The sequence below is a fragment of the Crocuta crocuta genome, unplaced genomic scaffold, assembly GCF_008692635.1.
Source record: "Crocuta crocuta isolate KB4526 unplaced genomic scaffold, BGI_CrCroc_1.0 scaffold89, whole genome shotgun sequence".
Classification (NCBI taxonomy): domain Eukaryota; kingdom Metazoa; phylum Chordata; class Mammalia; order Carnivora; family Hyaenidae; genus Crocuta; species Crocuta crocuta.
The window spans coordinates 1843816-1862643 of NW_027551559.1; the positions used below are offsets into that span (position 1 = coordinate 1843816).

Here is an 18828-nt window from a genome sequence, read left to right on the forward strand (position 1 = left end):
AAGCAAGAAAAGGGCACATAGGTTGATACTGGATTCATTTACTAATCAATAGAATCAAGAATGGAAAAAGAGAGCTGTGATATCAGTTGATTGTTACAGGCATTTCAATTACTTGAAGGTAAAAGATAAGAATTAAGAGGTGTTCCTCTCATTCTTAAGGTATCCCACAGAAAAATCATCTTTCCATTCTCCTATGGATAGTATAAGTGCCAGAGGTTTACATATTCAGTAAGTTACCTTCCCCTGTGAGAAAGCAAATTCTCCTCCAAAGCGAATGGTTTCTCTGTGGAAGATAAAGAGTCAGAGTGCAAGACATTTTTCGTTTATTTTTTTTTCTTTTTTCTTTCTTTTTTTTTTTTTTTAATTTTGACATCCGAAACGAGAATGGGAATGAAGCAAAGTTGCCTAGATTACAGGGCAAGACCAAAAAAGCCTCTGTCAATCAAAAAGACACTGGATTCAGACAGTCCNCTGGCTGTCTGCATCTGAGGCTGTCCCCAAAGGAGCTGATGCTGGAGACTCTCTACGGACTCCCTGTAGCCTGACATACAGCTCTTCTGTGAAGAGAGTTCTAGATGGGCTGTCTTCATGTTAATGATACTAGAGGAAAGTACAGATATATTTATAATATCCTAAACCTGGTAACAACATAAATGCCATTCCACTTGGGAATGAAAAAAAATTATGCAGTGCATTCATATAATGCAATGTTATATAGCGGTGAATATTGACAGAATATTTATGCAAGAACTTAGATACATTTAACAAACATATTAATTAGAAAAAAGACACAAAAGAATGTCTATGGTTTGATTTAGGTAAAATTCAAAGCTAAACATGCCTATCTCTTATGCCGCATTAAGAAGAAAATTTATACTGTAAACACTTCTCCCTTTACGAAAATAAAGGTCTAAAGATGCCTCTAGTCACTTTATTTTCATCCAAGTGGTACAGCTTAGAAGCAATGCCCAGTGCCCAATTTAGACCACCAACTTGACTTTGGAGAAACCAAGAAAGGTAAATAAAATGGAAAAATATTACAAGTTATTTTATATTTAATTTTTTTGTATTGTTTAAGGCTTTTTTTTCTATTCCTTTACTAATTTCTTGTGGACAAAATCATAAGAATTAAGATTCATAAAATTATGAAATAAACATTTGGTGTAGTCCTATTCAATGAATTGTAATGAACTTTTGTTGAACACTTGTCTTTTGTCAAAACAGTAGAATTTAGAGGCGTCTGGGTGACTCAGTTTATTGAGTGTCCGACCTCAGCTCAGGTCATGATCTCGCAGTTCATGAGTTCAAGTCCCACATAGGGCTCTGTGCTGACAGTTCAGAGCCTGGAGCCTGCTTCAGATTCAGTGTCTCTTTTGGTCTCTCTGCCCACCCCCCACCCTTTTCTCTCTCTCTCAAAAATAAACAAACATTAACAAAAAACAGTAGGATTTTCTAAGGTGATCATTAATCACACATGATTTTTACATCCTTCCAAATTTTCTTTCTAGTGGATGATGCCAATAACTTTAATGCAATTCAAGAAATCTTGGGATGGTAAGATGTACGTGTCCTCCAATTAACATTTTAGAGAACAATTGGTTAAGCCTGGTGATGTGGCAATTCGACTATGACAACTGAGCTTCAATGGGAGACAATTTAAAAATAAATTGCAGTGCTTCAAATCATTCTGAATTATTATTGGAGGTATAAATAACAAAATGTGAGTCATATTATATTTTAAACATGTAAAGGTTCAAAAAAAGAATTTCTTTTGAAATATATCTTTTTTCCTATCAGGTTGAAAATACAACGTTAAAATTGAATTACATTTGGGAAGCTGAGAATAATGTGGGTGTGAGAAAGGGAAAGAAAAGTTTATTGCTATGAGAAATGTATCATTTCTCATAAGGAAATGTGCCTTGCACACAGGCACTATGGCTTCCACACTGTGCTGATTCACCTAACAGTAGCGAATCATTATCTTTCATTCTTCTGCTATCCGTAGAGATCATACACATTATTGATGATAACATTGTATCTACCCAAATGGAAGCTAATTTTAATTGGAACAATCCAATGAATACAAGTGTGCTTTAATGAGAAATACAATAAAATATTTATTCGGACATCATATCCTCCTTCAAATATTTCAGATAAAATTTCTTTTCTTCTTTTCCTTTTTTAATAATTTGTTTAATGTTTCAAGTTTCTATTGAAATTCTAGTTAGAAAACATATAGAGTAATACTAGTTTCAGGAGTAGAATTTAGTGATTCATCACTTACATAGAACACTCAGTTCTCATCACAAGTGCCTTCCTTGGTGCCCATAAAATTTCTAAGAATACTTTCACCTCCTCCTATGATCGTGATTCTCTTCTTTGACTCTGTGGAAAGTAGAGTATAAAAACTCACCTCTCAAGCAGTAAAATTGCATCTGTCTTATGTGTTTTATTTTTTACATCGTCATATTTTTTAAAAAGGACAAAAAAGCACTTTTTTAAATGAAACTACTCAAATGTAAAGTTTTGCAACTTGTAAAACCCTGATAAAATTTTTAAAGAATAAAAGATTGTTGGAAATCATACTCTGCTTGGTATATAATTCCTTTCGCTGTGGGACAAAATATGTGCAAATCAAATTATATCATTATAATGTAAAAAAGAAAAAAGTAAAGCAGAAATCCTCTGGCTTCTTGGATGAATGCAGAGAAAACCTGAAGCACATTTAAGTTCAATAGTTTCTTAAATACAAAAATATTCAAAATATTTGCTATTTAATGGCTGGTATAAGGTTTTTAAATTTGTTGTTGCTATTGATTTGTTCATTTTTTGTTGCTATGATGATAAATCTTAACTGTTCACACTTTGGCCACCTGTTCCTGACAAGAAACAGTAGTCAAAGGGGAACAATTTCATGGTTGGGAAAATACATGAGCCCCTCTCCTCTGCCCCACTTAGAGTACCAATAAGTGTTGCAATGGAGAAGGTAGCCTAGGCCTGTAAATATTTGTTATGCTTCTCTTCTTTTTTTGTCTTTCTCTTCTCTAGATAAAATGACCAGTTTTACTGAGAAAGTCTTGATGTGACTTATTTACTCAATAGCAGCCTCAGAGAAAATGGAATAGAAAAGCCAACCTTTCAAACTGGGCAATTTCATGTCCTGAATGTTATCATATGAAATTATAGAAGAATGCTTTATTAAAAGGAGTAATCTTCATAAAAGACAGCTATAAAAATCCACAGCTAATGTCACACCTAGTGGTGAAAGCCTGGGTGCTTTTCCTCAGAAATCGGGAACAAAACAAGAATATTGGCTCTTGCCACTTCTACTTATTCAACATTGTATTTGAAGTTCTGGTTGAGGCAATTAGGCAAGAAGACAAAATTAAAAACTGCATATTGGAAAGGAAGAAGTAGAACTACCTTATCCACTGATGATATGACCTGGTATGTAAAAATCTCCTGTAGAATCCATTAAAAAACTATTAGCACTAAGAAACAAGTACAGCCTGGTTGATTGCAAGATATATCATTCATATAAAATAATCAGTTGTATTACTATACATTGTAATGATCAACACAGAAATGAAATGAAATTTCCATTTGAAATAGTATCAAAAATAATAACATATTTAGAAATAGATTCAATAAAAAATACAGTACTTAGACTTTAAAAACTACAAAACATTGTTGAAAGACATATTTAAAAATGTAAATAAATGCAAATAATCTCATATTCATGGATCAGAAGACATAACATTATTAAAATGACAATATTCCCCAAATTAATATACATATTCAACACAATCCCTATTAGAGTCTTAACTTGTTCCTTTGTAGAAATTGTAGCTGACCCTAATATCTATATGGGACTCTATGCAACACTACCAAGAAATTGTTCCCAAAAATAGAAGAAAATATTTGGAAATCATATATCTTATAAGGGATTTTTATCTAGTATACATGAAGAATCAACAACTCAATAAAAATAAACCAATATTTTAAATATTTTTTTATTTTAGAAGGAGAGAGAGCACAAGTGGGGAGGCGGGGCAGAGAGAGAAAGAGAGAATCTTAAGTAGGGTCCATGCTCAGCCTGAAGCCTGACTTGGGGCTCAATCCCACAACTGTGAGGTCATGACCTCACCTGAGAAGAAATCAAGAATCTGACACTTGACAAACTGAGCCATCCAGGAACCCATAAAATTAAACCATTTTTTTTAAATGAGCAAGCTATCTGATTATATATATAATTGGAGACACCTGAGTGGCTGAGTCAGTTAAGCCACTGACTTTGGCTAGGATCTCATGGATGATGGGTTCGGGCCCCATGTAGGGCTGGTGCTGACAGTGGGGAGTCATGATAACATACCATTTCACACCTACTGTGCATGTGCCTGTGACTAGGATGATTTTGTATAATTGCTATAATTATTAAATTATATAATTATGATTATAAAAGAATGAGATACCAAGTATTGGCTAGGATGTGCAAAAACTCTTTTACATTGCTAATGGGGATGTAAAATGGTAAAGCTACTTTGGAAAACAGTCTGGCAGTTCCTCAGTTCCTCAGATGATAAATATAGAGTCATCGTATGACCTAGGTGTATTTCCAAGAGAAATGAAAACTTAATCCACGCAAAAACGTGTAGAATATTTGTATGCTTTTGCTTATGGCAAAATTATTCACAACAGTCAAAAGGTGGAAATAGTCTAACGTCTATCAGTCGATGAACACATAAACAAAATGTGATATATATATGCAATGCAATATTGTTTGGCCATAGAAAGGAATGAGATACTGATATATACAATATGACTGAACACTGAAAATTTTATGCTTCATAAAAATAGTCACAAAAGAAGGGCACCTGGGTGGCTCAGTTGGTTGACTATCTGACTGTTGATTTTGGCTCTGGTAATGATCCTGCAGTTGTGAGGTCGAGCCCGGAGTCAGCCTCCACTCTTGTGTGCTTGGGATTCTCTCTCTCCCTATCTCTGCCTTTCTCTCCTTCAAAATAAATCAACATTTAAAAAATGGTCACAAAAGACCATGTATTACATGTTCCATTTTTGTTAAATGTCCAGAATAAAAGAATTTATGGTAGAAAGAGTAGCTTAGTGGTTGATTAGGACTGAGGGCCTGGGGATCCAAGAAGGTGATAACTAAAGGGTACAGAGTTTCTTTATGAGCTAATAAAACTGTTTTGATCTCAACTGTGATGATGGTTACACATAGTGGTGATTTTTCTAAAAAAACATTGAATTGTACATATTAACTGAGTGAATTATATGGTATACAAATTACTTTTCAATACAGTTATCATTACTAAGATTGGGTTCTACATAGACCTACTGAGAGACTTCAGGCATTGCACTGGACAGCTTAGATTCAGTGAGGCACATTATTATGTGGCACAGAATTCCAAATTCTCTGAAAACAACCTTTAACTGGGAGCATATAATTTTTACCCCATCATTGTTATTAAAAGAAAAACATATATTTTTTAAACCCCTGGAAATGTACATGTTTCTATAAACATTATCTGCCAAAACCTTCAGCAGTTTTATGTCTTTCAAAGAGAAAAACATGGCTTTAAATATAATATGTCATTCCTTAATTCTTGCTCAAACAACTGAAGCGGGGGGGGGGAATCATAAGGATATTTTGTGTTCAAAGCTGTGGCATTAAACAGTGGTGTCCTTAAAAGTACTAAGTTAAGGGTACTTAATATGGAAAACTATTTGCAGAGATGAGATCCCAGCAAGGATGGCAGATAAAGGTTAGCGAAACACTCAGGGTGTAGCAGCAATAAGTCTCCAACATCGTAGCCTTCAGGTGGCTGTAGTGGGTATAGAAAGTAGGATTCTTTGAATCAAGCAAGTGTTGTATCTCAGGAGGAATACAGTCAGCTCAGATCTGTACACTTAAGACACTCACAGAGCCACTTTCAAGGCTGCCTTTAGTAGGAAGTCAGCGTGGCTTAAATGCCACAAACTCTCTCTCCTCCCTCTGTCTCTGACATGCCGTGAGTAACTCCTGTCATTTTCCAAAGCCAACTGCAAATTCAAGGGGAAGGTGGTTTGGGTTATACAGTCAAAGGGTCAGTCTTCATGGAATCAAGGCAGAGCATGGCACGGAAGAACAGAAAATGATTTCATTAGCACAAATAGAGAATAACCCCCAAAAGGTATTATCTATCACCTTTAAAATCTAAAGAGTGTGGGATGTATCTTGGGTGGAGGGAGGGGTGGCAGTAGCAGGCATCTCCAATGCTTAGCTGTTTATATATTTAGGTAACATGGCTTTGTACAGAGTTACAGTTTTGTCAGAAGAAGTGACAAAGATTCTTTCTGGAAATGGCAATAAAAATAATAGACCATGAAATTTAAGTTGGATAGGGATGTAAGTGGGGAATAGAGAGGGAAAGAGAGAGATTAATGGCCAAAGAGTATATAGTTGAGAAAGGGGACTGGATTCGTATATAGCTAGAAAATAAGATTTTCAAGATTTGAGAATGTAGTACTTCCTCAGGGCCACATGGACAAAGTGATCTTCTCGTGCACAGTTGGTCTTGGACAGTGATACCAGCTGGTGCTGACCCGGGAGCAGCTGCACCAGCTTCATGGTCACCTCATCTCTGAAGTGCTCCTCTCCCTGCCTCCTCCCCACCCCCATCCCAGATGGCCACCTCTACCCTCAGCCTCCTGGTGCCACTCTGCCTGAAGCACAGCCACCTCCGCTAATCCGCATTGTAGAACTGTGTGTGCACAGCCGTCCCTGCCCTACTCAGCTTCACTTTCATCTTCCAGATCCCTGCCCCTGCCCCTTGACTTGGATTCCCCTATTTCCACTCCCTGACCTCTTCCAGAATTTTCAGCTGCTCCCTCCAGAGGGGCCTGAGGGCATGTGAGTGGTAGACTGAGACCCTGAGGTCCTCCCCATGGAAGAATTTACCCTTTGATTAAAGCAATTTCTGCTAAAAAAAAAAAAATGTCCATATGAGGTACCACTTAACTTTGTTCACTTCACTTAACATTTTTCGGTCCCTTAATCTTCTCAGAAGAGTGATAGCATTAAGTATTTTTGTTATGCAAAATAATATTAATAACATAATAACATTTATATAACTTACAGTGCATAGAAATGAGAAACACCTCTATAACTTAGATGTTATAAGTCAATATCCAACTTTTGAGAAATGATTATATAATATTTAAAATTACTATCGTGAGGGGCACCTGGGTGGCACAGTTGGTTAAGCCTCAGACTCTTGGTTTCGGTGTAGGTCGTGATCTCACAGTTTGTGAGTTTGAGCCCCACGTCGGGCTGTGTGCTAACAATGCAGAGCCTGCTTGGGATTCTCTGTTCCCTCTCTCTCTGCCCCTTCCCCATTCACATGCACACGCACGTGCACTCTCTCTCTCAAAAATAAACTGTGAAAATAAATTTAGATTAAAAAATTAATAGAATAAAATCTAATACTTGGAAGCCAAAGAGCATTGAGAGTTTTAGATGGCTTTTACTTGTCACATGCAAACACACACATAACACCCTTATAGGATGAGAACTGCTAGGTACTAGAAGTGTATAGTGATTTCATGTTGATGGTTTAAGATTTCTTTCACAAGTATCAATTGTGGTGCCATCTGTCTATAAAATTGTTTCATAGACCATTTCTTTATTATTTATTTATTTATTTATTTATTTTTATTTCTAGGAGAGAGAGAGACAGCATGAGCAGGGGAGGGTCAGAGAGAGAGGGAGTGACAGACTCTGAAACAGGCTCCAGGCTCTGAGCTGGCAGTCAGCACAGAGCCCGACGCGGGGCTCGAACCCACGAACCGCGAGATCATGACCTGAGCAAAAGTCAGACGCTCAACCGACTAAGCCACCCGGGCGCCCCGACAGTTTCTTTATTTTTAAAAGTTTATTTATTTTGAGAGAGAGAGATATTGCACAGGTGAGGGGCAGGGAGAAGGAGAGACAGAATCTCAGGCTGGTTCCATGCCATCAACGCAAAACCAGATGCAGGGCTTGAACTCATGAACCGTGAGATCATGACCTGAGCCAAGATGGAGAGTTGGATGCTTCACCAATTGAGCCACCCAGGTGTCACTTATAGATAGTTTCTGATGGATACACTTTATTAACTCAGTGTTAGTCTATGTCAAAAAATAAATTTATATGATTCATGAGTGCTGGTTTATAAGAATTTAAGTAGGATTTTGGGATTTGCGAACTAGCTTCAAAAGTAACATTAGGAAGAAAAAAGTAACATTAGAGAATTTTAACATTCTACAGATGATTCTATAAACTCAGGTCTGTAGAATACTTGTTTAAATTTAAAAGATTGGGTTGAAGTGTAAATATGTAAGCAATAATAACTATAATAAATTATTATTAAATCTAATAAAAATGAAGTGGATTAATTTGCATTTGTAGTTACAAATAATAAAAAAGAATGGCATTTTCTTGCCTGCAAATCATACCCTCAATCATCACCCTCACAATCACCCCTGAGTTAACAGGTTTATAAGAGCACAGATTTCAGAACTCAAGAGAAGAAAGTTACTATTTTTTATAGAGCGTAATTTAGGTAACTAGATAATCATACATGACATATGTGGCAATATAAACGTTCCCAATCTCTTAATAAGAGCAAAACTGAAATAACATTCATGGTGTTCTATATATGTCCTGATCCATTCCCATTTGGTTTAATTTAAAATAACTTAAGACAAACTTAAAGGCGTTGCTGTTTCAACAACAAATCAGATGAATCAAGACTAAGCTAAATAGAGAAGAAAATAATATAAATAAAACTAAATTGAAGAACAAAATGCAAATCTCTGACTCTAAAAATAAAGGACAAATCATATTATGCCTTTTATGTAATGAAAATGTCGTTGATATATATCAGCTCAGATATTAACATATAAGATTGTAATATAAGCAGGGGTCCCCAGCTTAGAGAACATGGTTGCAGTAATGTATCCATGTCTCAGAAGCTCAGTGACAGAGGCAGGAAGTGAAACCAGATGGAACAGCAGCAACCTCAATATGGCAATCTGGGTTCGGCGACCAGTGCCTACCGAGCTGTCCCTGCAGAAGAACCATCATCAATCGATGTCTCTTGTGACACTAAACTTCAGTCATAGCTAATAAATGAAAACACACATCGTTCACTTAGTCTTCCAAATTAGAAGACTCTTTTCACATCAGGGCAGACATACCTGCCCTCCTTCTCGTTCCTCTATCATCCGGCAATCCACGTCTCAGTGACTGAAATACATAGACAATCTCAGCAATATTGAGGAGTATTCTTGGTTGAGATAATTTTCTATGTGTTATCTAATGCATCACTGAAATACCCCAAGGTCTTTGAGTTTCGCACAGTATCCTCATAATGAATATTCATATGAAATAAAATTCTTAAATTGAAGTTTCATTTTACATATTAACTAAGATACAAGTGTTTGTGTAGACTTCTAAGAAATTTCAATAATCTACTTTAAATTCATAATGAAATAAAGGCATTAAATTACACACTAGAAAGCAAAAGTGTAAATAGAAATTTTGTACTTAAATATCATAAAAGTATCAGCTACTTGTTAAATATTTTTATGTAAATTATAAGAAACATATTTTTAGTTGGGATGATTAAACTTGTTATTGTGTCCTTTGTATTCATCTGTGCAATATAATCGATATATGAATAATTGAGATATTATCTACTGTCTAAAAGAATATTAAGGCATTATAGTCTCCAAAGATCATGTCAAAATAGGTTTGGAGCAGAAACTCATTAATATTTAGGAAGTCTCTCTTCTGCATTATGACAAAACAAAGTCAAAAAGTGAAATTAGCATCTATGCATAGTTTTCATTTTCAGTCTTGCTGGGAGCCACACTGGCCTCGCTGGATGATAGTCACAATGAGGAAATGACAGCGTTTACACAGCTCCTGCCATGGGAAATGAAAACTGGTATCTCCTTCTGCTACTACTGGCTCATGTTGGAAATGAGCCTGCTGGTATTGACCAGGCCTCACAATATTCCAGATCAGACCGATATTCCCCACACAGATTCCTCATAAGGAAAAGCATATTCCTGCCTGTTCAAAAGAGATTTTAGATGAAAGCTCTGTGGATGATTGTCAAAAGGCTCTTCCTATGGGCCTTGCAGATCCAAGACTTAGATAATAAAGGGGGTTAAGAACACAAGAGTTACAATTGAGTCTGGCCCTGAGACAAAGAGTGTAACTTAGAGTTAAGGACAGATATCCACCCCCACCCAATTGTTTCTGCTTGGAGCACCAGCCCCTGCCAAGGCATTTGGGATCAGTGTTCAGAGTGACTTATTCTGGCCTTGAATATGCTAATTGCACCTTATGAAGGAACCTATTGAGGAACTTCTTCTTTTGTGATTATGGGAGCCAACCTTGTGTTTCCTGAAAGACCTGTTTTTCTTAATACTTCTCCTTAAACAAGCTATTGACCCCTTCCCACAAAGAACTAACTTCACCCTTTTTATGCTAAAAACATTGTCTTGTGTACTAAAGATACCTCCTTTCCCCATAGGATAAGTAAGCATCTAAATCACCTACCTCAATCACTAGTGATAAAGGTTATGCATGAGTCTTCTACAAATCTATGTTCTGGAAAATTCTTACATATCAAAGAAGTTTGTCATCAGAAATCATTGTCTAAGGCAAATGCCACTTCTGTGCCTTCCTCCAAACACTTAATTATAAAATAAAGTTGAGCCCCAGTCAGAGCAGAGATGCCTGCCTGGTGACCAGAAAGATTCTCGGGGCCTCTCTCATCCCTCCCTCGCTGACACTGTCCATCCTTCAGGGATCCCTGGACCCGGCTGGAGCCGGCCTCCAACACAGTCTGAAGAGAGACATATAGATCTTACAGATGTAAGTTATTGCACATCAACTACTTACTCTATAATTTCTGTCTTAATACTTGTAGTGATTTGACAAACACTTAAAATTTATATGACTCTCTGTTTTAAATAATTTAATGGTCATATGGTAAGATCTTTGTTAGACACCCCTTGGCCATATGTATGTTCACTCTAAATACTGAATTTATCATAAGAGTGGGATGTGGTGGTCCTCGTATCAATGAAAGAACTAATTGGGTTTTCTCCAAAAGAACGCATATTTATTAAAGTTCAGTCTTTGACACTATATATTGGTTTGTCTAAGATAAGTAAGGGCTCCCGGGTGGCTCAGTCAGTTAATCGTCCAACTCTTGATTTCAGCTCAGGTCATGATCTCATGGTCGTGGGATCTAGCCCCATGTTGTGCTTTGTGCTGGCAGATGACAGCAATCAGCCTGCTTGGGAGTCTCTCTCTCTCATTCTCTCCTGCCCCACTCCACTCACACGTAAGCACATTCTCTTTCTCTCTCTCTCTCTCTTTCAAAATAAATAAATAATCATTTGAAAATAAATTAATAAAATAAAATAAAATATTTTTAATATAGCCATGTCATATTACATAATTTTAATTTCATTATTTGTCAAGTAAGAAGGTTAGATTATATTAGCATATATGGCCCTACAATACTATTGTTACAAATAATACACTGTGTCCTGAGATCACAATCCCATACTTTTATACTATATGGTCTAAAAACTTGGTCTTTTCCCTCTTGGTCTATATTTTAACTTGAATCAACACAAATCATCATTAACTTCCATTATAAGCATCTGCAGAGATATTTTGTTATGTGTTTCTGATTTGATGGAAATGCAATTCACATATCTTACTGTTTAAGTTTATAGTCATGATTTTCCTAATTCTTGCTTTAATCCATTTCTCCATGAGGGTCCTTATTCATATGTACTTCATCAACAAGAACTTTTACAAATACTCCCTTGTAGTATAAGCCCAGCCAGTTGGTTTTCCTTTTTTGGTAAGGCAAGTACCTGATTGAGGCTTAGATTGCTGAGTCTTATTCTTCAAAGGGGTCTGTCTCCAAAATTAAGATGACTCTCTTTGACAATAACCCTCACAACTCAAACTAAAATCTCACCGCTTTACTAGACAACCACCCATTTTTCAAACATTTCCCAATAACATTGTCTCCTAAAAATCTGCCAAATGTGTCTCCTTCTTCCAAACCCACTTAGGTGCATTATTCATACCTATTCTACAGGAACCTTCTAAGCAATCTTCCTGTTTCCTGAGCCAACACACCTTCTATCTCTCTCCATACAGCCTCAAGGATTTTCTTAAAGATACACAATTATGACCATATAACTGACTTGTTTAAAATCTTCGGAAATTCTGCACAAGGCACAGTAAGTTGAAGTATATAAAGTGAATTGTCATTTTAATGTTCTTTATGGCAATGATAATACCGCTATTCTTTTCCTTTTGAAAGCTGCATGAGAATACAAATTATTATTCTAATTTTACTAAGGGAGCATAGATATAGCATGTCTAAAATGATTGAGAGGTGGCTTGGTACCGCTTTATTGGACCCAGAGACATAATCTGATTTTCCAATTCAATTTCTGCTTTTGATTTCATTTGCCTGACATTCAGATTGTTAACAGACAGTCAGATAAAGTTATTGGGGTATTTAGAATTCAAGAGAATGTCATTAAATTTTTTTAAATATTGAAAAATATATTAAATTCTCATGTAATAAATAATCTGAGTAAGTTGTAAAATAAATTATCTGCAATACTGTGTGTGCAAATTTACATCTAATCAGATGAACATATTAGGTGTGGAAGTAATTTGAACTGAAAAATGAATATTTGAAATCAGTCTCAATGTAGTGATGGAAACATTAGCAGTGGATACTCCTTATAGCATCAAATGACAAAAATCCCTCAGTATCTCCATGTGTAATAGGAAATGATTAAGCCTAAGAAATGTAGCCTCCAGGGCCTTACTGCAACCTATATTCACCACATCTTAAATATCATGTGGTACTAAATAGTTGACCTGATAACTCCCAACTATTTGATATGGAAAATCTGATTACCCAAGGGGATAAATGAGTTTCCAAGTTTGTTTAAGCAGGGAAATGAACATAGAGGTGAATGCTTAGATTAAATATATCACACTAACAATTTTTGTTAATTGGGTATAAGCTGGTTATTATTTGGAGTATTTCTTGTTTTTGAAAAATTTTAGCTTAAGAGCGTCTGGGTGGCTCAGTCCGTTAAGAGTCCGACTTCGGCTCAGGTCATGATCTCACAACTCGTGGGTTCGAGCCCCGTGTCGGGCTCTGTGCTGACAGCTAGCTCGGAGCCTGGAGCCTGCTTCAGATTCTGTATATTCTCCCTCTCTCTCTGACCCTCCCCTGCTCACGCGCTCTCTCTCTTTCTCTCTCTCAAAAAAATATATAAAACATTTAAAAGAAAAAAATTAGCTTATTAAAAAAAGTAAGGCAGACCTATGATCTCAAGCTAAAATGAAACGGATTTTAAATTTATGAATTTAATTTGAAAGATACAAGACATTTTTAATTAATGCATAAGGAGTTTTGATTTTTAGCAAACTATTTTTACTATATTTATATCTTTAACTTACTAAATTTGCACATGTTTAAGTATGCAGGAATTTTTAAAATAAATTTACAAATGTGTTCAATCAGGAAGCAATTAATTATTTAAAATAAAAGCAAGCCTTGTAAATTAATAAATAGTTTCAGCTACTGAAAGGAAGATCCTGAATTAAGCATAAAAGTAGAACTAATTTACTTATGAGAAATGTATACATGTGATCATGAATCAGACTATAAAGTGATTGGCTATTTTATATAAACTTACTTGATTTTTAGCTTGAAATTAAACGTTAAAGGAAAAAGAGGCTTCTAAATCTACAATCTTCATAAACTATGATTCCCTTAGACCAAACTATTTCTTTAGCCTACAATTTCTGCTTTTTGTTATGCAAAATCTCCCATTGATATCTAAATGGATAAAAATTCTAAGTTTTTTCAAATAGATTAAACCATAATCTAAGTCTGACATATTCCATCATGTTTCCATATAGTAACACAATATCTCCTGTCTGCTAATTCATGAGAGAAAATTGGTTCTTTTCTCAGTTTACTCTCACATTTAAATCCCAAAGCTATAGCTATGTTTTAAGCATGATGTAAAAATAAAAGGAGTTGGAAAACATTCTGACATGTCCATTTTCACAATATGATTAAAACTGTAATAATAGACTTAGTTTTCTGCCCCTGGGATTTGCGTCTGGGATTCTTTAAGTTTTCCTACTGAGTGAACATCAATGGTTTGCTTTTTCTTTGTGTGCAAGGCCTTCAATCTGACTATATTAAAATCTTTCTCCCCTGGGTGTCATTAGATCATAAAATAATTTTTGAAAAAATTGTCTTGCCACAAATTTCCAATATTTGGAAGCACTTTATATAAACTTTTACTTTCTTTATTTTCAGCCCATGGTAGTGGAGGTGGATGCAGGATAGAGAGTTGGGGGTGTTTACCTTGAGTTGCCTATAGATATCACATCGTCTAAAGAGTTTGTAACTTTGTCCCCGAAGAGTGACTTTTATTTAGCATCTAGAAAGAAAGTTTGATCATCTATGTCATGAAAACTAATGTGCAATTAGAAGAACAATTTGAAATAGCTATAAGAAATCTTAATCTTATAAACAGGGTCACCCTTTCACAAAACTATGTAGAAGCTGAGGCTGGCCTTCAGTGGTTTATTTGCTATCCCCTTTCCTTACAAAACATTTCATTTCTTCTAATTGCTTACCATCAGATCTTCCCTCTCCCTGCAACATAAAGGTCATAACCTGAAAAAGTGGCGTTCTCCCTAGGAAACAGAAACCTTATTTCATTAGAGCTTCAGTTTGAAGGGTGTCTGGGTGGCTCAGTGGGTTAAGTATTCAACTTTGGCTCAGGTCATGATCTCGCGGTCCGTGAGTTCGAGCCCTGCGTTGGGTTCTGTGCTGACAGCTCAGAGCCCAGAGCCTGCTTTGGATTCTGTGTCTCCCTCGGTGTTTGCCCCACCCACCCTGTTCATGCTCTGTCTCTCTCTTTCTCAAAAATAAATAAACAGTAACCAAAAAAAAAAAAAAAAAGAAGAACTTCCCTTCCAAGAAGGGCTTGAATCCGTGATGTAGGTGGAGGTATTTGCTGGGAAGATGGCTGCAGGAATGAGGGAGAGAGCCAAAAGATAGAGACACAGAAAGTGGAAAAGCCGATAAAGGGAGTACTTTGCACAGATCATAACTCAACTCTGCTAACGTTTCCCAGGCAGTGTACGAATTGCCTCTCAGAAATTTTCTCCTGAAATACAGGGCAACTGGAGCATTAAGCCATATGGCTAAACAATGGCCCTGGATCTAAGCTCTCCTACATTCTAGGGTCACCTTTGTTAAGTATTAGAAAGGACCTTGGAAGGGCTCTGGGAAGACTCATAGTGTAGGATGAGACAAGATGTCATCAGCACAGGCTAATCTTGTACAAAATTGTCCACTGCACCTGTGGTTGACATCAGACATATTCTGAGATGAGACTTAAAACATGGTCTCATCTGGGTCACCACTTCCCTACCCAAAACAATAGTATTCATATCCTTTCTTTGGTAATAGAATACACACACACACACACACACATACACACATACTATCTATTTGCATTTATTACCCTCTTTCAGGGTAATAAATACACTTAATCTCTCAGAAAAATAAGGGGCCAGTTTTGACTCCTTAGAGAGTTATGATGCCAATATGGAAAAGTGTGTTCCACTAGTTGTGACTCTCGAATTGATATTGTTACAATTTGCAAAGTTTTCAAGAGTGTTTTGCCCTGAGTTTCTCCAAAAGCACACTCTGTGGCATAGGCTTATATTCTACTGTATTTCAGGGAGTGCAATCCCAATATGAAAAAGACATGGAAGGAGGGAGGGAGACAAAGGAAAAGAGAAAAACAATCCAAGTGGTCATCACTTAGTATCAAGCACTATGGGCTGCTTAATGGTGCAAGACCCTCTTCTAAAAAGACAAGTATATGATGGTTGGAATAGCCCTTTGAGCCGTGGAAGGAGAAACACGTATTCACCAGTTCTTATCTCTTAGTATTAAGGTTTTGCTTCATACATTAATACACCAGGAGCTCCTCAGTGCACAGAAATAAGCCCGTCCTCCATCTTCTCCTCTTCCGCTCAGGGTCAACAGCAAAGTGCCTGTGCAGGACGTGAGGTGTGCATGGCATGAAGTGCCATACTCTTCACTTTCTGCTGCTTAAATTCATCTGAAGTTAACAAACTGGTGCACCAATAGGCAGCTATTCAGACCTGAAAATGCGAAAACTTGTTTCCTCCATGGGACTGCTGTCTCCTTCCATGTCCCCCAATTCCCTCTTCCTCTGCACCCCAACCTCAGCTACTTAAACAGTGATGATTAGAGCTGGAATCTGGGTATCCTGAGCCTAGGGGACTCTGAAGGTCATGAGCACCTATCTGCCCAAATAACACTTTACTTAGATCTCCACGGACAACCCAGTTTGAAATTGCAAACTCCATTCTATTCATCGCTCCCTATGCGTCTATTTTACTTATGTTTTCTACGTAGCATTTATTATCATCTAACATATTATATATTTACCTAATTTTTAAAAATGTATGTTCATCCCTTTAGAATGTGAGCTCTGTTAGGAAGAAATTCTCGGTTTCTTTCACTGCAGTGTTCCCAGCATCTCGAAAATACCAGTCATTGTAGACAGACATTCACTACATCCATTTTTTTTAAATTTAGGAATGTTTGAATGAATATAAGTTCACAATATCTTAGCCATTTTATTGTCTAAATAGACTGGTAAAATAGCTAGATACGTTTTGAATCAGTGTATTAGGGTTAAATTATTATTCAGACTAAGCATCTTTAAAAAATTATAGCTTTTGCATTATATTTTATATTTGTATTTTCCATGGTTCATTAAATATCATTCTGCTGGAATGGACATTGTCCACCAGTATCATTCTAGACACTCCTCTGTTGTCATCTGTCACCTAATGTTGCTGAGAAATAAAAAATCATCTTATTTTTCTTTTAAAGTGGCCTCCTGTTTCTGTCCCTTGAATAGTTGCAGGGTTTCTTTTTAAACTTGAAGATCAATGATTGTACCAGAAAATCTCTCAGTCTTTTTGATCTTCGTTAATGGTTTTTGAGCCATTGAAATACAGTGAGTGTTTTGAACTGCTTCTTTTTTTTTTCTTTCTTTTAGGAAAAGTTCTTATATTTATTCTGATACTTTCTATATCATTTTCCTGGTCTATACATCAATTTCAAATACATCAATTATGTCCATTTTGTATCCTTAGTGCATGTATCCATAATCTTGAACTTTCTGTCACTGCTCTGGGATATTCTCACATCCACCTTCATTGTTTCTCTTTGTTGCTGCTTTATCTGAAGAATCCATTTTGCAGGATTTTTTTTTCCTGTTAATATATCAAATATCAAATCCCTTCATTTTATTGTGGTCTCTTTGCTTTTTTTTTTTGTATCCTACCACTGTGCCTTCAACTTATTTTAAATGCCATTTTATCTCATGTTGTTTATATTTTGTTTATTATCTTGAATGCCTCAAACCCTTGTATTGTAAAATGTCTTCTTTCTCATAGAGCAAAGTTTTCAAGTATCTTATCAGTAACTTTTTCCATGATGAGGAAATTTTCTCATGTTTGTTCCATATCAGTATTATGTGATTATTTATATTTGAATCAGCCAACTCTATCTATACCCTTCAGTTTTGTTTTCTTCTAATCAATACTAGAAAAGTTTTGACTAAGTTTTTGAAAGCATTACAAGGAACATGTTTTATTTTCAGGTTTTCAGTTGATGGATCATAACCAAGATATGTTGAGGTTCTTTGGAGGAAATCCTGAGGAGGGCCACTAAATAGCAGCCTTCTCTTCCCAGGTCTTAAAAAAAGTATAAAATAATGCAAAGAATGCCAGATGAAGGGCAACTTCCTCTCTTTATTCCTAAAGGAATTGCTCTTCTCCCAAATTTCAACTTTCCTGTGTTTCCCTCTCTCTATCAGGGTGTCTGTTCACTGAGTTTACTGTGATTGGAAATAATCTTGCCCAGTTGTTTACTCTATTTCATTATTTAGATGCAACCTAAAATTTTAGTTGTTCAAAACAACTTCACCTCACATCTCGAACTAAATCAATTCACTCCTTCCATCATCTCTCATTAAAAAAAAAGTATATTTCTTGTTGTCGTTGCTTGATGGTCAAAGTACCTTCATTACTAGTTAATCTCCATGTGGAGAGACTAGCATAAATTTTGCATCACACTGGATCTGACATCTAATAAAACACAAAAACACTTATCACTTATTTAAAACAAAGTTTTGAGTGAGTGGAAAAGTATTTGTTATGAAGAAAAAATAGCAAATAACTGAATAGTACATGGTAGGTTGACAGAAACTATTTTAAGTGGTCTACATTAATAATTAATTTAATCCTTACAACAACCAAGGGCACTGTGGAGTATTACTGTCTCCATTTTATAGTTAAGGATACTGAGGCACATATATACCTATGGAGTGGATCACAGAGCCTGTAAGTGGCAGCTCTTAGGTTTCAAACATAGACTCCAATACTGAACCCAAGATCTGATTGTTTAGGTACTTGGTAAAATGTCCCTCAAATGTCAGAAAAAGAAATCCCAAATGACAGTTATTTGCTAGGTCTAAATTCATTTTCAGCACATCTGATCCTGCATAATTTTCTAATTTATATTTATGTGTTAGGAATTCCTTGTTATACCTAAATATAAGGTAATACTTTCTAAGGATTGT

The 18828-nt window shown here is 36.0% G+C and overlaps 1 non-coding gene across 1 annotated transcript; it reads right to left on the reverse strand.

Moving 5' to 3' along the window:
* Positions 1-7820: 7820 nt before the first annotated feature.
* On the reverse strand, positions 7821-7905 carry TRNAK-UUU (transfer RNA lysine (anticodon UUU)). Its single transcript has one exon. It is a non-coding gene; the product is annotated as a tRNA-Lys (tRNA).
* Between the last annotated feature and the right edge of the window lie 10923 nt (positions 7906-18828).